General features: G+C 34.1%; 1 protein-coding gene and 1 pseudogene across 2 annotated transcripts in view; one reads left to right on the plus strand and one right to left on the minus strand.

Moving 5' to 3' along the window:
- The window catches only part of NALF1 (NALCN channel auxiliary factor 1), a 597,532-nt gene that overhangs the window by 217,394 nt on the left and 362,206 nt on the right, over positions 1–17,932 (plus strand). The window lies entirely within an intron of this gene.
- LOC119059260 (programmed cell death protein 10-like) lies at positions 12,174–13,160 on the minus strand (annotated as a pseudogene).

Below are 17,932 nucleotides of genomic sequence, written 5' to 3' on the forward strand. Positions count from 1 at the left end.
TGTTGGAGAGGTTGTGGGGAAAAGGGGACCTTAGTTCACTGTTGGTGGGATTGCAGACTGGTACAACCATTATGGAAAACAGTATGGAATTTTCTAAGAAAACTAAAAATCGACCTGCCTTTTGATCCAGCAATTCCACTGCTAGGATTATATCCTAGAATCCCCAAATATCAATTTCAAAGGACCTATGCACCACAATGTTCATAGCAGCACAATTTACAACAGCCAAGAGTTGGAAGCAACCTAGGTGCCCATCAGTAAATGAATGGATCAAAAAATTGTGGTGCATATACACAATGGAATTCTATGCAGCAGAGAGAAAGAAGGAACTACTGCCCTTTGCAACAACATGGATGGAACTGGAAAGCATTATGCTGAGTGAAATAAGCCAGGTGGTGAAAGACAAATACCATATGATCTCACCTTTAACAGGAAGCTAAACAACGAAACAGACAAGCAAGCAAAATAAAAACAAATACACTAAAACAGAGAACAGGGGGACAGTGACCAGAAGGGAGAGGGGAGGGAATTTAAGGGGAAAAAATGGGAGGGATTTAGAGGAACAAGTATAAAGGACACAGGGACAATAACTAAGGGGGGTGTAAATGGGAGGGAGGTGGGGTGCATGGGGGAGGGGTGGGCTGGGATGGGAGAAATAAACAGAAAACTGTACTTGAAAAAATAACTAAATAAAAATTTAAAAAACAAAAAAAATTTTTGGCATTGTTCTTATTTTTTGCCTTCTGTAACCCAGGGAGGTCCCCAGGCTCACTCTTAGCTGCTCTTCTTTATTAGAGCTCTTTTTGACATTCTACTCATCATCCACTGAGGTGATGGTCAAACTATTGTTAATTCTTATATCATATTCAGGTAAATAAAATCAAAATGTTTATCTGCTTCTGATAAGTTGCTATTCAAAGAACTTGTTATAGGAAGCATTTTGTTTTTCCTTATTGATTCAAAGAGAAAAACTATAGAATCCTTTTACAGAATGACTGTAACTAATGGTTCCCTAGTAAAACAGTTCAATGCAATCAAAGAATTATAAATTAAATGATTCATTGGGCATTTTTTAAAAAGCTTCATATAATAGAGTACACCTACATTGCTTTCTGAAATGGAAGACCGGTTTTTTCGAATTTTCATGGTTAAATTTAGAGAGACATACATATGTTCAAGTTTAGAGAAGCAATATTTAATATGTAAAATGCTTAATATTTTTATTTGGATTATTAAATCCCATGGCAAATTGCATGTATCTGTCATGAATTTACCTTGCTAAATGTGCACTTATTATATGTACTGAAGAAATCCTATTTTGTATATATGGGTTGCATTTCTATATTAAAATTATTCTTAGGAAGGACTGAGTTGGCTGCTGTACACTTAAAAAAACAATAATTGCTCTGTAACAGTTTTTCACTTCCCCATACCTTGATGCATTATTTCTGTATTTTTATCTGTGGGTGGCACCTGACGGCAAATCCAGCTTTATTGCAGTCCGGGAAGAAGAGAGCACAACAAAGTGCTTTTGGAATTGCTTTTGCTGGCCCTGCCCAACCCACTATAGTTGGGAGTTCCAGACAGCAAGGCATCAGCTTGTCCTTTTACTTGTCTCACTATTCCTGATGACCCAGAGCACTGTATGTCTTCTCATATGAAAGCTTGTCTGGCATTTGTTCTACAAAGGAGGGATGAAATAGCAGCTACTGACATTTGCTTTGGACTAAAGGAAGAAAGAGTAAGCATCTGGTTATATGAGCTCTGTCTTGTAACAGGTAGGTTTTCAGAAGGCTTCCCTGGATTCTGTTTCAAAACTAATTTGTATTTTTTAATTTTAACATTTTTATCAAAAATAAAAGGAGATTGATGGTTTTGAATGAGATTCTTTAAAAAATCTGATTATGATACATGTGACAACAAAAAGTTTAACACTTGTTGAGCAAAAACTGGCTAAATTGCACTTGCATTATCACTAAGAGGGATGGGATCATGTGATTGGGAGACTTTTCACAAAGAGCAGATAAATTGTCAAGGTACATTGAAAGAAATCAGTTCTTAAAAAACAGGTGCCCCCTTGAAACCTAAGCATGTGTGTATATTTTAGAATTTTAATGTTAACATTCACATTTTCATTTTCTATTCTGATAAACTTTTATTTTAAAAACAGATTTTTATGTTCCAGAAAGTGTGTGTGAGTGTACACACACACAGGAATTAACTTCCACATTGTTTCTTTACCTTCCTGAGGAGCATAGAAATTTCATGAGACAGCAGCTGTCATTTACTGAGCATCTACCATGTGAGAGGCACTTTAGATTCATTTGCTTCATACTCACAACAGTTGTAGGGAGGCAAGGATTGCAAAATGCTTGCTTTGGGGCTTTTTAATACACATGTGAATTTAAACAGTAGAAAACATATTTTTTCTCAAAGTGTGCATTTTGTCTGCAGTGTAGACGGGAATGAAGAATTCTGTTTTTAGGGTACATCAGGAAATCTGTTGGAGATTTGTCTATTGAGTAGTAAAATCCAAACATCCCCAGGTTGTATCCCATGGTAGAGTATGATTTGAATGATGCAGCCCGGATGGATCTCCATGTGTTTTTGGAAGGAATTAGCTGGTGCATCAGAAGTGAGACATTAGCTGCGCAGCATAGGAGTAAGTTATCTGCTACAAAGTTATTGAAATGTTTCAATAACTTTCTTCAAGTAATATGTTTCACTGTGTAGAGGGGATATTTCCCAACAGCAATGACTCCATCTACTCTGCAGAAACATCCTTGTCTAGCTCTCTAGAAACACACTGGGAAATAAGACATCTTTTCAGGCCTGCGGGCAATTGCAGTGTCGTACACATATGGATGGAAATCTTCAAGGAAGGCCAAGTTGGTATACTTCCCTTCCTATTAACAGTCTTATTTTCTTAATAAATCATTTTTGTTCATGGCACCCATGACAAAAGCACTCATAGCAAAAGCAACTAGATGGGAACATTAAAAAGAAAAACATGATAATATACAACCAAGTAAGAGGCTTAATAATTAGTTTATTGCTGAAACTTTTAAATCTGCACAGCCGAGTCTTGACTCAGTTGACAGGGGAGGTTGAAGAATATCTTTAGTTCTTTTAGTAACAGTTGGTTATGATATGTCAAGTTAAGTTGGAAAGGGAGCAGATAGAGATGTTTCATATTTAATGCCATGAACTGTAATAACTGAAACCATTTTGCTAGAAGAGAAGGACATCAAGTGCTTAGAATTTTGATTTAAGAAAAACACAGGATACCACTAGATGTGATTATATGAAATTTTGACCTTTTCACAAATGAAAGTCATGCTTTGAACAACATCTTTAAAATTGTCTTCTAAAGGGTAACAGGGCAAAGCAGCTTAGAGTCTATCTCTCGAGACAACTGTGATTAAACTCCACAAAGCAGTCATCCTGTGACCTTGTGCAAATTATGAGTTGGCTTGGTTTTCTCATGTGGAAATAGAAACAATTACTATACCTAATGTAGAGTATACTGTAAAAGAAGACAAAATTGAATGTAAAGTGCTTAGCATAGGGTCTGGCACATAGAAAGCATTCAGAAAGGAAACGTCATTCTACCTGTAAAATATCAATAACCTGACAGGCATGGAAAAGTTAACATTGTCTTTGCTTGTTACCTGTTGCGTATATGTGGGTATTCTATTGAGACTGCCATATTGTCTAGAAAAACTTAAATTTGATTGCTGGGTACCTTTCTTCTAATTGTCATTGTAATTCATAATCTTAACCTTGAATGTCATGGGGACTTTCTTATTTATATTATTTTCTAGAGAGACAAGTTTCCCACAGCTTCTTAACAAGAGGTAAGAATTTGATTTGTTACTATTAATCATCAGTTGATAAACACCTGAGGCAATGGTCTACAGTTTTTGTGATTATATTTCACAAGACACGATGGTCTCATTTGAGAAAGAATATATTATATTAGAATTAGGCTATGTAATAGGAAAATCTGAAAAGTTATTTAAATTTTCTTATGTGCACACAATTAGGTATTTTTATAATCTACTTAATTATCTATGGATTTAATGACTGCCTGAAAGTATGTAGATATAATCACCCTAAATGGCACTATACAACTTATTTAAATAAAGAAACCACATTATATTTATTAGATTTCTCTTTAATAATTTGCACTTTAGCTTCTTGTCCTATTGTATCAGTTAAAATTAATATGTGAAGATGGGATAGGAAAAAACAAAAGCAAGAGCACTTAATATCATATTCAACCTTATTACTAACTTAGAAATTCATTTAAAGTAAAATAAATAATAAAATGTCATTATATTAATTGGATTTACAAAAAATTAAATATCTGGCAATGACAAGTATTGGCTGGGATGTGGAAAGATGGGAAGTCAGACTGCTGGAGGGGGTAAAAAATTGGGGGAGCAATCTGGCAATGAGGGGGGACAAATTACATCAGGTCAAAAATGAAAAGAAAAATAAGCTGCAGTCAGTAAGTATGATAATGGATGGGAAGGATGCTATCTCAGATAGGGTGGTCAATATCTCTATAAAGGGATGTTTTTTTAATAATTAATTTTATTTAGTTATTTTTCAAGTACAGTTTTTTGTCTATTTCTATAAAGGGATGTTTGATTAACGACCTGAATGAAGTGAGGGAGTAAACTCTGCAATACTGTGGAGGAAGAAGATCCTATGAAGAAAGACCAGTAAATTCCAAAGCATGTGCATTAGAGAAGTCATTGTTTGCAATTTCTCATCAGAAAGAAAGAAAGCAGAATAATATAATTTCTGTGTTGCTTATATAGAGATAAGACTGAAGAAGGAGCATTCTTGAGAATGCTTGAATGATTGAATATTATTTTTTGGCATATTAAATATGATATGCACATTAGGTACCCAGAGTATTATGTTGTCTCTGGGCAATTATATATATATGAAGATGGTGTTCCAGAGGAATGTTCCAGACTAGAAGTTTGGAAGCTTCTCTCTATTCATTGCTTTAAAACTATGGGACTGACCAGGATTATTGGAAATGTGAGTATAAACTTTAAAGGACTGAGTTTTGGGTTACTTAAATATTTAAAGATGGGAAGATGAGAGGATTAAGCAAAAAGATAATAAAACTTGTTATGAAGATAAAAGCAGAGATCCAAGAGTTGTTGGTGCATATAATATAAAAATAATTAAAAATGAAATTACATTAAGGAAAACTTTGCATGTGTGTGCCCATAAAGTGCTATCTGGACAGATAGCAAAAGGTTAACATTAGTTATTACCATCTAGGTGATAAGACATCAGGCTTTGGATTTATTTTTTAGTTTTTAGTTTTTACTATGTTATTGATTTTTAAAAAATAATTATGTGTTATTTTTACAATGAGCAACAAAAACTTTTTTCATGAAAAATATCAGGCAGGTTTTCATAGTCTCAGTATAAATTTTTACTGTTGTTTACCATTGTATTGAACTACCTAACATTGACTATTTTTCTTTTGTAAACTTCTGTAAGTTCTTTCCTAGAAACAAGCCATTGGCACAATTCAATACCCTTTATGTTACCTCTGTTATTTATAAGAATAAAAGCCCTGGAAAGAAGAAATTTTCATGGGTGTGAGATTGATGGTTTCAGCTGGAACTTAAATGTACAAACTAAAATTCAAGTTCTTTCACTGTATTTATATGAAAGAAATTTTTACAATGAATGGGGACATATAATATAAAAGTAATTAAAAAATGAAATTACATTAAAGAAAACTTTGCATGTGTGTGCCCATAAAGCACTATCTGGACAGTACTTTTAGGGACTGGGGTGGGGCACTAGATAAGAGAACTTACGGTAGAAGGTTCCTAATCTTGTGCCAAACACATAATTTAAACTATCTTTGCCTTAATTCCCCTCATCTACATGTGCAGTAGTGCCATGTGTGTTTCTGAATGCGTGAGTGTGTTTTGCATTCGTTACACATTACACAGGTCACAAGGCATTAAGACAAATATTGGGTTGGTTAAAAGTCTCTTTATTTTTTTTCTGTAAAGTAAGGCACATTTTTCATTTTCACCAGTAACTTTATTGATTTGGATATTTTGAGTATGTCAGCTATCTTGCTGATAGCATTGATTATTTTCAGTTAATACCTTGATTTGACTGCTATCAACTTCATCTGGTCCACCCAACCATGGAGCATCATCCAGCAAGAAATCTCCAGCACGAAACTTCACAAACCACTTTTGACATTTTCAGTAAGTCACACTGCCTTCTTCATAGACTGCACAAATCTTTTGTATGTGTGTGTTTCAGTTATGTTTTTACCTTTCTTGAAATAACAAAGCATAATAAGCTGAAAATGTTGCTTATTTTCTTCCATCTTCAATATTAAAATGGCAACACAAAAATTCACCAATTGTGATAAGCTTTGTTTAAATGTATGCCGATATGACAGCTGTCACAATCCAATCTAATGAAATTGTTTTGAATAAAATTAAAGACAACTAAGTTCTATTAGAGTCATCTTATAAAAAAAGCAATAATTGCTGCTTATTGTTAGTATCTTTCATAATAAGGAGACTTTTTCAAGGATTGACTTGAAGAATCTGTTCACTTTATTGGTAAGTGCACATCTAAAATCTCAGAGAGTGAATATGATAAGTAGTTCCCTCAACATATATAAAATATCATTTAAGTTTAATCTCAATTTAAAAATAGATCAGAATACCTCTAGCAAATGTCAGATTGAAGCAGGGCAAATAGGGTAACATACCTTAGAACAAATCTTTGTTGTTTAAGTGATAGGAGATAACTTCAAAAAGTTCAACTTCTCAAAAGAACATGCATGACATCTTTCCCTAAAATAAGTATAATACTGAGCCTAAAGAAAATTACCTTTTCCTATGAGGAGGTATTTAAACTTCTTGGGAGGATTTAATATAGCATGGTCATTCTCCAGATGTGAGGTTGACAAACACCTAAATATTGCAAAACATCTATGCATCACATCTGTGACCTTATATGTGCCTAGATGCTTTCTCTCTTAGTCTACTCCTCCTCCATGAAGGTTTCTTCTCTATTGCCTTCAGAGCCTGATTCCTCTCCCTCACACAGGCATACCACATCTATATGCATACACACTGGGTGTTAGCAGTTTTCACTCTACAGTCTTTAACATTATTCTTTTTATTCATCATGTCAGTGGCTAATAGCCAAATATCTAAACTGAAGCCACAGAAATACTTAAAAAAAAACAACCAGAAAAGCTTGTGTGTGCACTGTACTAATAATGAGGGGAAATTTTCAGAAATTGATGGCAGACCAGTTATCTGACCATTGATAGAGTAGGGCTTCCTTACTGTTTGTGTTAAAATATGTCAAGTTTTTTAAGGTTCAATGTTTCCATTGTCACTTATGGTCAGACACAATGATGCATGTAATAGCCATCTTAGACTGGACATGTTAATTAGAGTTTTGCAGTAATCTTCTTAAGAAGAATTAACTGGCAAATATTGAGATTAGAAAGTATGCACTACAAATAAATCTAGTTTTCTTATATAAAAATAAAATGGGCAGTGGGACTGTACTTATTTAATACCAACTATTTTGTGTCATCATGAAATAGAGTTAGTGAAGATGGTGGGCTATGGAAAGCACGAATATACAGACAATAAAAGAAAGATGTTCCTTGGTAGTCCATGGCTATTTTTTAAAAAAGATTTTATGTATTGATTATTTTTAGACATAGGGGAAGGGAGCAAGAAAGAGAGGGAGAGAAACATCAATGTGTGGTTGCCTCATGTGATCACCCTACTGGGGACCTGGCCGGCAACGCAGGCATGTGCACTAACTGGAAATTGAACTGGTGACCTTTTGATTTGCAGGCTGGTGCTCAATTCATTGAGCCACACCAGCCAGGGCTCCGTGGCTATTTTTAGTGCATTTGATAAATACAAGAGGACCCTTTTAAGATTTTTAATATACTAAATTTTGTGAGAAAGAAAGAAAAATGCCCTAAATTTGTTCTTATTGTTTAGAATGTTTTGTGCAACAGTAATTTTTCTTAGGGCCACATTATGTTCTCATTATGTCCTAGACCTGATATACTCCAATGACAAGGAAACATTTTATGCTGGTTATTAGCAAAGTAATGATTTTAAAATGACAAGGTTGAAGTTTGATTTTAAAATGCTGAAAGGTTTTTGTTCCCTTTACTATGACACCAAAACACTTCAAGGACACAAGTGTTGGTCTTGGTGGCTCATGTGCCTGGGATGTTTCTTTTAAATCTCAGTGTGTGAGTGTGTTAGTTTCTGGAACATCTAACGTTTGAAATTATATCATTGTAAAAGATGATAAGCTAGTGCCCTGAAAGCATACAAAATTTCAATGCTTACTCTTTCATTTTTTTGCAAAGATTTTCTAAGTTTTAACCAGAGTTGTCACTGGGAAAGCACCAGTTCAACAAATTCATTATGAGGGAAGCAACAATATTAATTTTACTTTTATTTTCCAACTTACAGAGATAATTGTCATAGTTGAGTTTTGAATCACTCAAATAGTGTTATGTTTTTATGCTTTAAATATACATTTATACTAATATATGCAATTATTTTGGCTATGATTTTCATTTCACCTCTCATAAGTTAAACTGTAATGGGTAAAATTTTTAGAATTACTTTAATGGCAGTATATGTAGGATTCTTTGAAAGCATGCCAAATTGGTTAATTTAGGAGAAAGCACAGGAAAACACACAAGGAAAAAAGAGACTGGAAGATGAGAGATTGGTTGTATTAACACCACAAAATGATTGACTCTAACCTTGACCACTCCAATGAAAATCGTTACTCACATGCCACTGCATTTACTCAAGCTGTGGCGGGGAAAAGAGGTTCTGGAGTATTTTCATCCATTCCCCACTTCATACTCCCTTCCATCTTATTTAGTTCCTTTTCATATTTAATATGAAGTATAAGTATTTTTTAATATTTTCTATCTTTTATTAGAACATTTAAATCACCATTAGTATTTTAAAGAGGTTTGTACTTAACCAACTCTCCTAAATGCTTCACAAAAGTAGTTGTCTGTGTACATAGATTTTCATTACATAAAGAGTACTTGGGAACCACTGAAATACTGAATCACCTTGATGGGATCTGTTGTTATTTTCACTCTCATTAGCTCCATTAGGCATTCGGCCCACTGGTTGGTCTGTTTTCTGTTAGCTACTACTCAGTTTCCCATTTACACATTCTTTCTGTCAATAAGTTTTATAATAGTCTTTGTAAACTCTACAATAAAGTTTATAACAGTTTAATAATTGTATCTTAGAAAATAGTCACACACACCCTATGACTTCATAGTTTTATCAGTCAAATCTTGCTCACATACAGGGGTTTCCAGGGGTCTGTAAGGTAAATCATATTAGAGAAGGTGGCAGTGAAAGGTTGGAGACTGTGATCCATCACAGTAACTCACAGGTGAGTTACAAAACTGCACATGAAAAAAGAAAGTACCTGGGTTCATTTATATTGTCAGTGTGACAAGACAAACATGGCCTAACTGGGAACTCAAATGCCAGTTTAAAGTGATATCCATGTACAGCTACTGAGAGAGAAATCCAGCACTGATGGATGTATAAATGGTAAAAGAAACGTATTAGGGGTGGTTGAGGCTTGTTTTTATCCTCTGAGAAGGACTCCACATATTTTAAGTAACAATTTTTTGTTTAAAATATTTATTTGCTATCACCAAATATACAGAATATTTAGCTGTGTCGTGTGCTGTAGTAAACCAGGAAACCAATTTTTCTTATGATTAATATAAATAAGGATGGCTTACTTATTTTAAAATTAATAGTCTGTAATTCAAAAAAACTCCTTTTTTTCAATGAAAGAACAGACTATGTAGGATGTGATATTTAAGGCAATAAAATGACACACAGTGTAATGATTATCCTGACTGTCATACTTAACACTAGTTTTCTGAAACAACTGTAAGGTATTTTGGAAATTCAGAGGTTAATGAACTCGCTTATGTCCCCTAAAAGAAAAACATCACATAAGTACTATTGCACCTTAAAAGCCAGATGCTGAATGTTGTAATTTTTGTAGAATTGTTACCATTTAGAATTTTTAAGTTTTATTCTTTACATGAAAAATAAAGATCAAACACTTTTTTACCTAACTGCTGGTTAGTATTTTTCATATGAGTATTTGTTAATGCAGTGTTTGAAGGCTATTATAATTACAACTTTGATGTGATCTCGTGTGTCTTTCTTGTCAATAGAGAACAGGACTAGAAAGAACATTTAATTCCATTCATGTAAAAACAAAAATTACCCTGTTAACTGTACAAGTGGAAGTGCCCAGCTGCTCCCCACTACCCACCTTCAGCTGCGGTGCCGGTGATCCAGCAAGTCTAAATATGTAAACTGCTTGGCCGTCCTGACAAACAAGTTTTAGCAAATATTGCAAGCCTACTCATAGCATATAATCACTGACTTGGGAGAATTTTTTTTAAAAATCAGGCAATCAAAGAAGAAACTGGTTTACTAGATAATCTACTTCCCTAATCAGTATCTAATTATACATGAATTGTTGTTTTGGGAATATTTTATTTTACTGTTTCATTTTATAATCGCAGCCTAATTACACAGAATTCAGAGACATTTATATTAAGTGTTATGAAACTATGTGATAGCAATTGTGTTCTAATAACAACAATTTACCGTTTAGGGTGAATGCCGGTTATTCTCCACCTCAGTGGAAAAGGAATGTCTTGGAGAGGTCACTTGCTCTCAAACCATCGAAACGGCTTAACTGTTATAGTAAATTCATAAAGCAACATTTTAAAACTTCCAAAGTCTTAACTAAATATGTTATGCACTTAATGCACTTGTAAAATTACACAATGTTTGGGAAATTATTTTCTTAAATTTACAATAATAGAAAAGATTTTAATTGATATTTAGTCAAAAACAACCAAAAGTCAGACAGAATTTTTTTAGCTTCTTCTATAATCTGGAAAAATCACCAAAACTTAATGTTGGTGAAAATAATGCGTGTAAATTTGTCTTTATCTTGATTTTTCTTTTTTTAAAATATATTTTATTGATTATGCCATTCTGTTTCCCCCCTTCATTCCCCTCCACCCTGCACACCCCTCCCTGACCATTCTCCCCTTTAGTTTATGACCACGTGTCTCAAGTTCTTTAGATAACTACTGCTAGTGAGATAATATTCATTAAAAAGTTAAAAGGTAGGAAAAGGGAAATACTTTGGGTAATTCACAAATTGACATTTGATTCTTGATTTCTTCTTTTTTTAGTTCAACACTTAAAATCTTTTTAAAAGATAAACAAACTTTGATCTTTCTTTTATTTCATAACTGAAAAATGAACATGCTTAACATGAATATTTGATACATAATTTCCTTAAAACTATATATATTTAAAGAGTGTATATTATTATCAGCACTCATGACAATTTCAAACCAACTAACATTGATATAGCTTCAAATCACTATTAGCTATGGCTACTTTGGAGAAAAAAGTTACAAAGCTTAATTATTAGGGCCTAGCACACAAGAAAGACTTAATTTTACATAGTCATAGAGTTCAAAGTGGCATCGTAGTGTAAAGACACTACAAATTGCCACCTCTCTCATATGTATCTTAAAGAAGGCTGGAAAAATATTCAGTACCCTATGTATAATAACTAAAAACATACTTCCATTGGCTATTTTTGTCCAGAGTGATTAAGGACCCCCCATTTTTTTTGTTCTGCTTTATTATCTGATAAACTGCTAATAAGCTTCCATTAGTAGTTCTTTAGATATTAACCCAAGTAGTCTTGGTCTTTTGATCATATATACATATTCACATATATATGCATCCATTTTTTCAAGTAAAGAAATGTTTAACAGATGTAAACTATTTATTGAATATTTGTCACCAAATATTGTTTAATATTGTTAAATATTGTTAAATACATTATCTTGCAGCATATCACTTACAGGTTAAAATGTCAGAAACAAACGCCAATATTTACAATTCTTTTAAGGAATGTTATATAATGACACATTAAGGCATAAATTCTTTTGGCTTATAATTCTTAAAAGAATGATAATAGCAAAAGTGATGCAAAATCTTCAGTGTGAGATTATGAGTAAGCTACATATCACAAAAATATGGCGTAAGATGGCAATAATCCCATTCAACATCCTGGATTAGATCCCTTCAGGAGGGACTGATAATTTATACAGTCAAACTTTAAAATTTACAGATAAAGGCAGTTCAATACTGCCACTGAGAAGTACATCTCTCAACATAGACAACTTTCAGGCCACAGTTTTGAAGGTCTAAAGTATAAAGTTGGTTTGATGAATTAGTTGGTTGGCACTTATGAACACATTTATTGCCTTGCCATCTTTAAAATAAGTTTTAAGAGAATCACTGAAACTCTTGGAATACTTCACAAATTCTTTGTTTTGGTGTTCAGGTGCCCTGCGGTTCTGGTATTGATGTTTCTTGAAGACAGTATTCACTGTATCAAGTTCTTTTACTGCATTAGCTGTACCCTTGATTGTCTGCAGAAACCTCACTCTGTCATTGATCTCATCGGGGATCTTAGGAGGATTTGTTTAAGTGCTGTGCCTTTTCATTCAGGTCCTGGAATTCTGGCTTTGGTCGTTCAATCATATACTCTTCTACATCATCAGCGGCCATTCGAAGAAGAAACTCTGTGAAGTTAACTTCTACACTTTTTTTCTCTAAAATTTTCATAATGATGTCTTGTATCAATCCTGGACTTTCTTTTTCAGCCTTAATGAAAGATGCTGTCAGTGCCTGAGCTGCAGACAGATTTGCTCGTTCTAGCTCATTAAACACCGGATACATGACTGCACCGGATAGCATAGAAACCATGGAAGTGGTCTCAGCTTCATTCTTCACCTCTTCCATTGTCATCCTCATTCAAAGGCCAACGACAGCAGGAAAAGCAGTGCTAAAATGCAGCAGAATCTTCATTCCCTGCAGTATTTCTTCTCTTTTTTGTGTGTGATAAAAGAATAGGGCATAAAAGATATACTGACCAGCTACTGAGGCACTGACTTCACTTCACACCTTGGAGCCCTCTTCGACTCGTATCAATTCACTCCGGCGACTCCGGAAGGACCGCTGATTCTTGATTTCTTGAAAATTCATTAATATGCTACCATCCCACACGCAAAAATAATTAGAAAAGCTGTGAACAAAAATAATGGTCCAAAATATCTTGGCAGTAACCTGTTCCTACTTTCTTTCCTGAATATTTTAGGAAAAGTTTTAATTAAAATGAATTATAATTAAATTACTTTGGGTATAAACGTACCTTGGCCTTTGATTAAGTTGATAATTTTAGTATTTTTAAATGTTTAATCTATTTATTAAAATGACATTGTTATGATATTGCCATTTATGGAGGTTTACATGCATTTAAAGATTTGGCTGTTTCCATTTTTCTCATTACTCCTGGAAAATATGATTGATTTAATTTTATACACATGAAGAATGCCATCAACATGGTGCCAAGTATAATCCATTCAGAAAAAAATTAAAAGGACATTTTTTTTCTGTTGCAGACAAAATTATGCAGATGTAGAAATTAAACCTTCTAAGACTATGTGCCAGAGATTGTTCAAGGGAAATTTACTTACGTTGTTTTCCCTTTTCTATTCACAAATAGCATGTTTAGAAATATCAAAACAACCTTTATAAAAACAATATAATGAGCAAAGTGTTTCCTTAATGACTGCACTCTCTATTCCACTTGTGTGCCCAAACCATTATGTCTTGGGTCCCTTTTTCATGCCCAATTAATTGGGCCTGTCTTATTTTTTCAAATGTACTTAATTGGTTCAGTTATCTGGGGCTTTCCTTGTGGCCTCTAGACATCTGAGGCTGTCATGGTCATGCTTCTCAAATCACTCTCCACATCCTGTAACATATCCATGTATTATCCTGTGTCAAATTGCATCTAGTTAGAGACTCAAAATTGCCTGAAATGATATGGACCATTAACTAATTTGATAAGCTAATTTCTGTTAAGGCTCTTTGGACCTTAATCCTCAGCCAAAATTTATGTCAATAGTGGCCTACCACTGACACTCTGCTTTTGGAAGCTCTTGGATGATATCACCGTGAGAACAAAGGAGGCAGTTTATGAAGTACCCATTTCATGTGGGCATTGTGGAAACAGCCCTTGATGAGTGGCTATGATAGCTTAATTAAATAAATCTCTGGGAATAAAGACTCTTGTTAAAGCAAGAAAATCTTTACAAGCCATTCAATCATGCATCTATCCATTCATTCATCTATTCAACACATCTTATTGTGCAGACCCTGAAGAAAGGAATACAGACTTTGTATCCTCATGTGGCTTACAGTCTAGCAGGAATGCACTCAGGTGACAGAAATCTATGTACTGTGTCTGGTGTCTGTTTGACTCTCTCCTGGCCCAGTTGAAAGTAAAAATAGGCACAATAAAGCAAATGGCAATAATGATAAAACTTAGTATTGACTGGGAGCTCTACGCATTCCTCCCATTCATCCCTAGGCAAACTGGGACGGTAATTTTATTCACTTTTTTTTATCATCTTGGCAGTCCCTTTCTCTTCATATTGGGTGGAAATACATCACTTTTTCAGATTCATTTATACAACTGCCTGCTTTTATCCATTCTTACTCTCATTTCTTCTTACCCCTCTTCTGACAAGTGACAGTAATATTTGAAATTTTATTTTCTCTACAGAGAAACAGGGACTAAAAAACAAAATACAATTAAAATGGGGAAAGGTTACCTTGGAAGATACGTATCAAAATTATGTGTAGTTTGTAAGTTGGTAAATTTATCTTCCTAAGAGAGGGATTCCTGACTTTTGCACTGTATAGTGTTTGGTACCTTTGTTTCCAAAGCATCTGCATGTAGTTGAGAAATGATCCTCAATCCCTGAAATTCATACGTAGAAATGTTTATCTGTTTTGTTGAATGTCTGTGTCTCCCTCACCCTCTTCCTACTTTCCTGAACCTCAGAGCCATGAGGAAGCATGTTAACTTTCAATAGCTTCAACTATCCAGGCACTGTACAACACTCTGGGTATAATTTAGGTAGTTCTATCATTGTTACCTAAGAGCAAGGGCAGGTACTGTTCAGCACAGGTCCCCATATTAGTCATATGTTTAAGACTTCAGTTTCATGTGAAGATTTCATGAGACTTATCCATTCTACCACTAATTCATGGCTTTATCTTAGGGTAATGGATGATTCATGGAAAATGTAAGAAACTTAATGTTTCTCCTTTTACCATGACATCTTAGTTGTTTCTGTTTAATTATTGTTGATGTCTCTTCTCTGCACATGAATTTTAGAACCCAAAGGTAACCAAGGCGAATGTTGAGAATAGTAGATTGCAAAAGTGGCAGCATTTTGTTTATATTCTTTTCTTTTGAAATGCTGTTTGTTCTAATGCATTTTATAAATTTATTCCTAGCCAAAAAAAATCAGCCTAGGATACCTTTGAATAAGGGCATGATTTCTAAAATACAAGTTAAATAATCTACTTCCAATGAATAGATAAATTCCATTTTTTATTTAAATAAGCAATAAAATGAAACCATAACACACTGGTATTCCAGGACCAGAGTGGAGTGGTTGCTTTCAGTGTTTGAATCCACAGGAAATTGAAGGTTCCTATGACATTCAAACTTTAGATGCATATGTCCTTAAGCCACATGAACCACTGGGATTCTCATCAGTAATGAATAGTAGGACTACATCTTTCAGTGCTTTACTCTCTTCTTCACCACTCTATATGGTTAATAGGATGGTAAATGAGGAAACTGAGGTTAAGACTCCATGGAGCTACAAATCACAACTAGCTCTTTCTTCCCTACAGTGCTTTTTCCCAGAGACCACAGTTTCCCCAGGTGATTTGAATGACCTTTCTTGCCTTTTCTTTCTTTCCTTTAAACATAGCCTTCTATTCTTAGTGAGTGTAAAATGAATTTTATTGCTTGACTGTATTTTGTCACCTGCTGAGGTAACAAACATTCTTCCAGAGTTGAAGTTTTCACAGTAGATGCCTTAGAACAGTGTGCCACGTTAGTTTGAAAACATGCAATACCTAACTATTTAGTCACTGACCTCTTTTCCCTTTGATTGTCAAATGAAAAAATGACAACAGCCAACACAATAGCCATCTAGTATGAATATATCAAAATCATACCTATTTTTGTCAGATTGGCAAAAAAAACATGCTTTCGATGTGCCACAAAGTTTTACTGATTAGTTTATGTGTGCTGTAAGAGGAAAAAGGTTGAAAATTGCTGTCTTAGAGCACTGATGTAGAACTCTAGCTCTATTATATGCAGATGTTTCAGTGCTAAACATATGGTCAAAAATAAATAAATACAGACTTTGTGTGAAATTTCAGAGAATTGGTATTTTTCCGCAATAGAAAGAATTTTGTAAAATAAGTGATTACATTAATGAACTACCCTACAGTGTGTTTGTGAGTTTGGTATGTGGTAACAGTAGAAAAAATCCACACAAAGAGAATTGCATTGTTGTTTTGAGGTATTTATTGTTCTTGACTGTGATCCAAGAACAGATGGCAGAGGCTGTCAGCTGGGTTGTGAGGCCCCAGCAAGCAGGAGGTAGGTGATGATAAATGACTGGTAATTTCCTATAGTGGAGCAACTATTCAGAGGGCCCTGCTGAAATGAATAGACGCTGGGTTGAAACATCATCTATGGAATCTTGTCCAATACTTTATTTTTTTCTGCAATAAGAGAAAATTCAGAAGTCTTTATATTCGCCTTTGCGTAATCTTCTTCAGAAAACTGACAATAATTGGTTTGCTTCTGAAATAAAATTATTGGCCTTATCTAAGAGGTGAAACCTCCTGTTTCTCGAAGGATTCATTGAATTTTTCTTTCCCTCTGTAAGCACTTGGGTTTACCAAATAAATACTTCTTGTTTGCTACATTTACCATGCCAGTGATGATCAATTTGTCCCATTGGTTAAAAATCTGGTCTAATAATTTCCTAAATTTATTTGCATTGATTTCCAGGTAAAGGAATGAAAGAAATTATTTGTTTGATTTGGTTAAACAATTGATTATTAAAAATCTCTTTTGAAGGGAGATCAGTGACTAATATAACAGAAAATTTAAGGCTCTAAAAATCAGAATAATTCTGAATTATAATTTTATCATGTTCTTCCTTTGTGTTGATAGTCAATAGCTTTATCTTTTTGGCCTTCTGTTAATCATCTGCAAAGTGAAAAAAATCTTTTTCAAGGGTACTATGAATATAAAATATTCTTAATTATCCAAGGAAGCCAGCATTATATAGTAGCTAATAGGCATTTAAGAAATAGTAGCCTGATATTAAATATCAATGATAACTGTAGTACTACTAACAATATTGAAAACACAATGTACTGGATGAAAGAAAGCATCAAAGCAGGAGAAATGTGAGAAGCACCAGGCTGTGGGCTTCAAATGGAGCAATGCCTGACGTAGAGACAGCTGTGAAAATGAGGTGAGACCCACCTGCTACAGAAATGAACCTCTCTATTTATCATAATTGTAAAGTACAGTTAATATTTCTATTTGGCTTTAAATTATTTACTTCAGTGATAAAAATGACAACCATTTTGATACTTGACATTCCTTTAAGAATCAATAATTTAAAAGCCTCTTCTAACTGTTGTTCTTGACATATTGATCACTGTTTCTTTGAGGTTTAATTTATGATGTTAAACTGCAGGTATGAACTGATAAATAAGTGCAGAAAAACGAGTTCTTCAAATCTAAGATTTAGAAGAAAACAGCTCAGTTCCTTAAACAGCAAATGTTTTCAGTGGTTCTACTTTGTAAC

This window comes from Artibeus jamaicensis, unplaced genomic scaffold (genome assembly GCF_021234435.1).
Source record: "Artibeus jamaicensis isolate MK-2021 breed Jamaican fruit bat unplaced genomic scaffold, CSHL_Jam_final contig_559, whole genome shotgun sequence".
Classification (NCBI taxonomy): domain Eukaryota; kingdom Metazoa; phylum Chordata; class Mammalia; order Chiroptera; family Phyllostomidae; genus Artibeus; species Artibeus jamaicensis.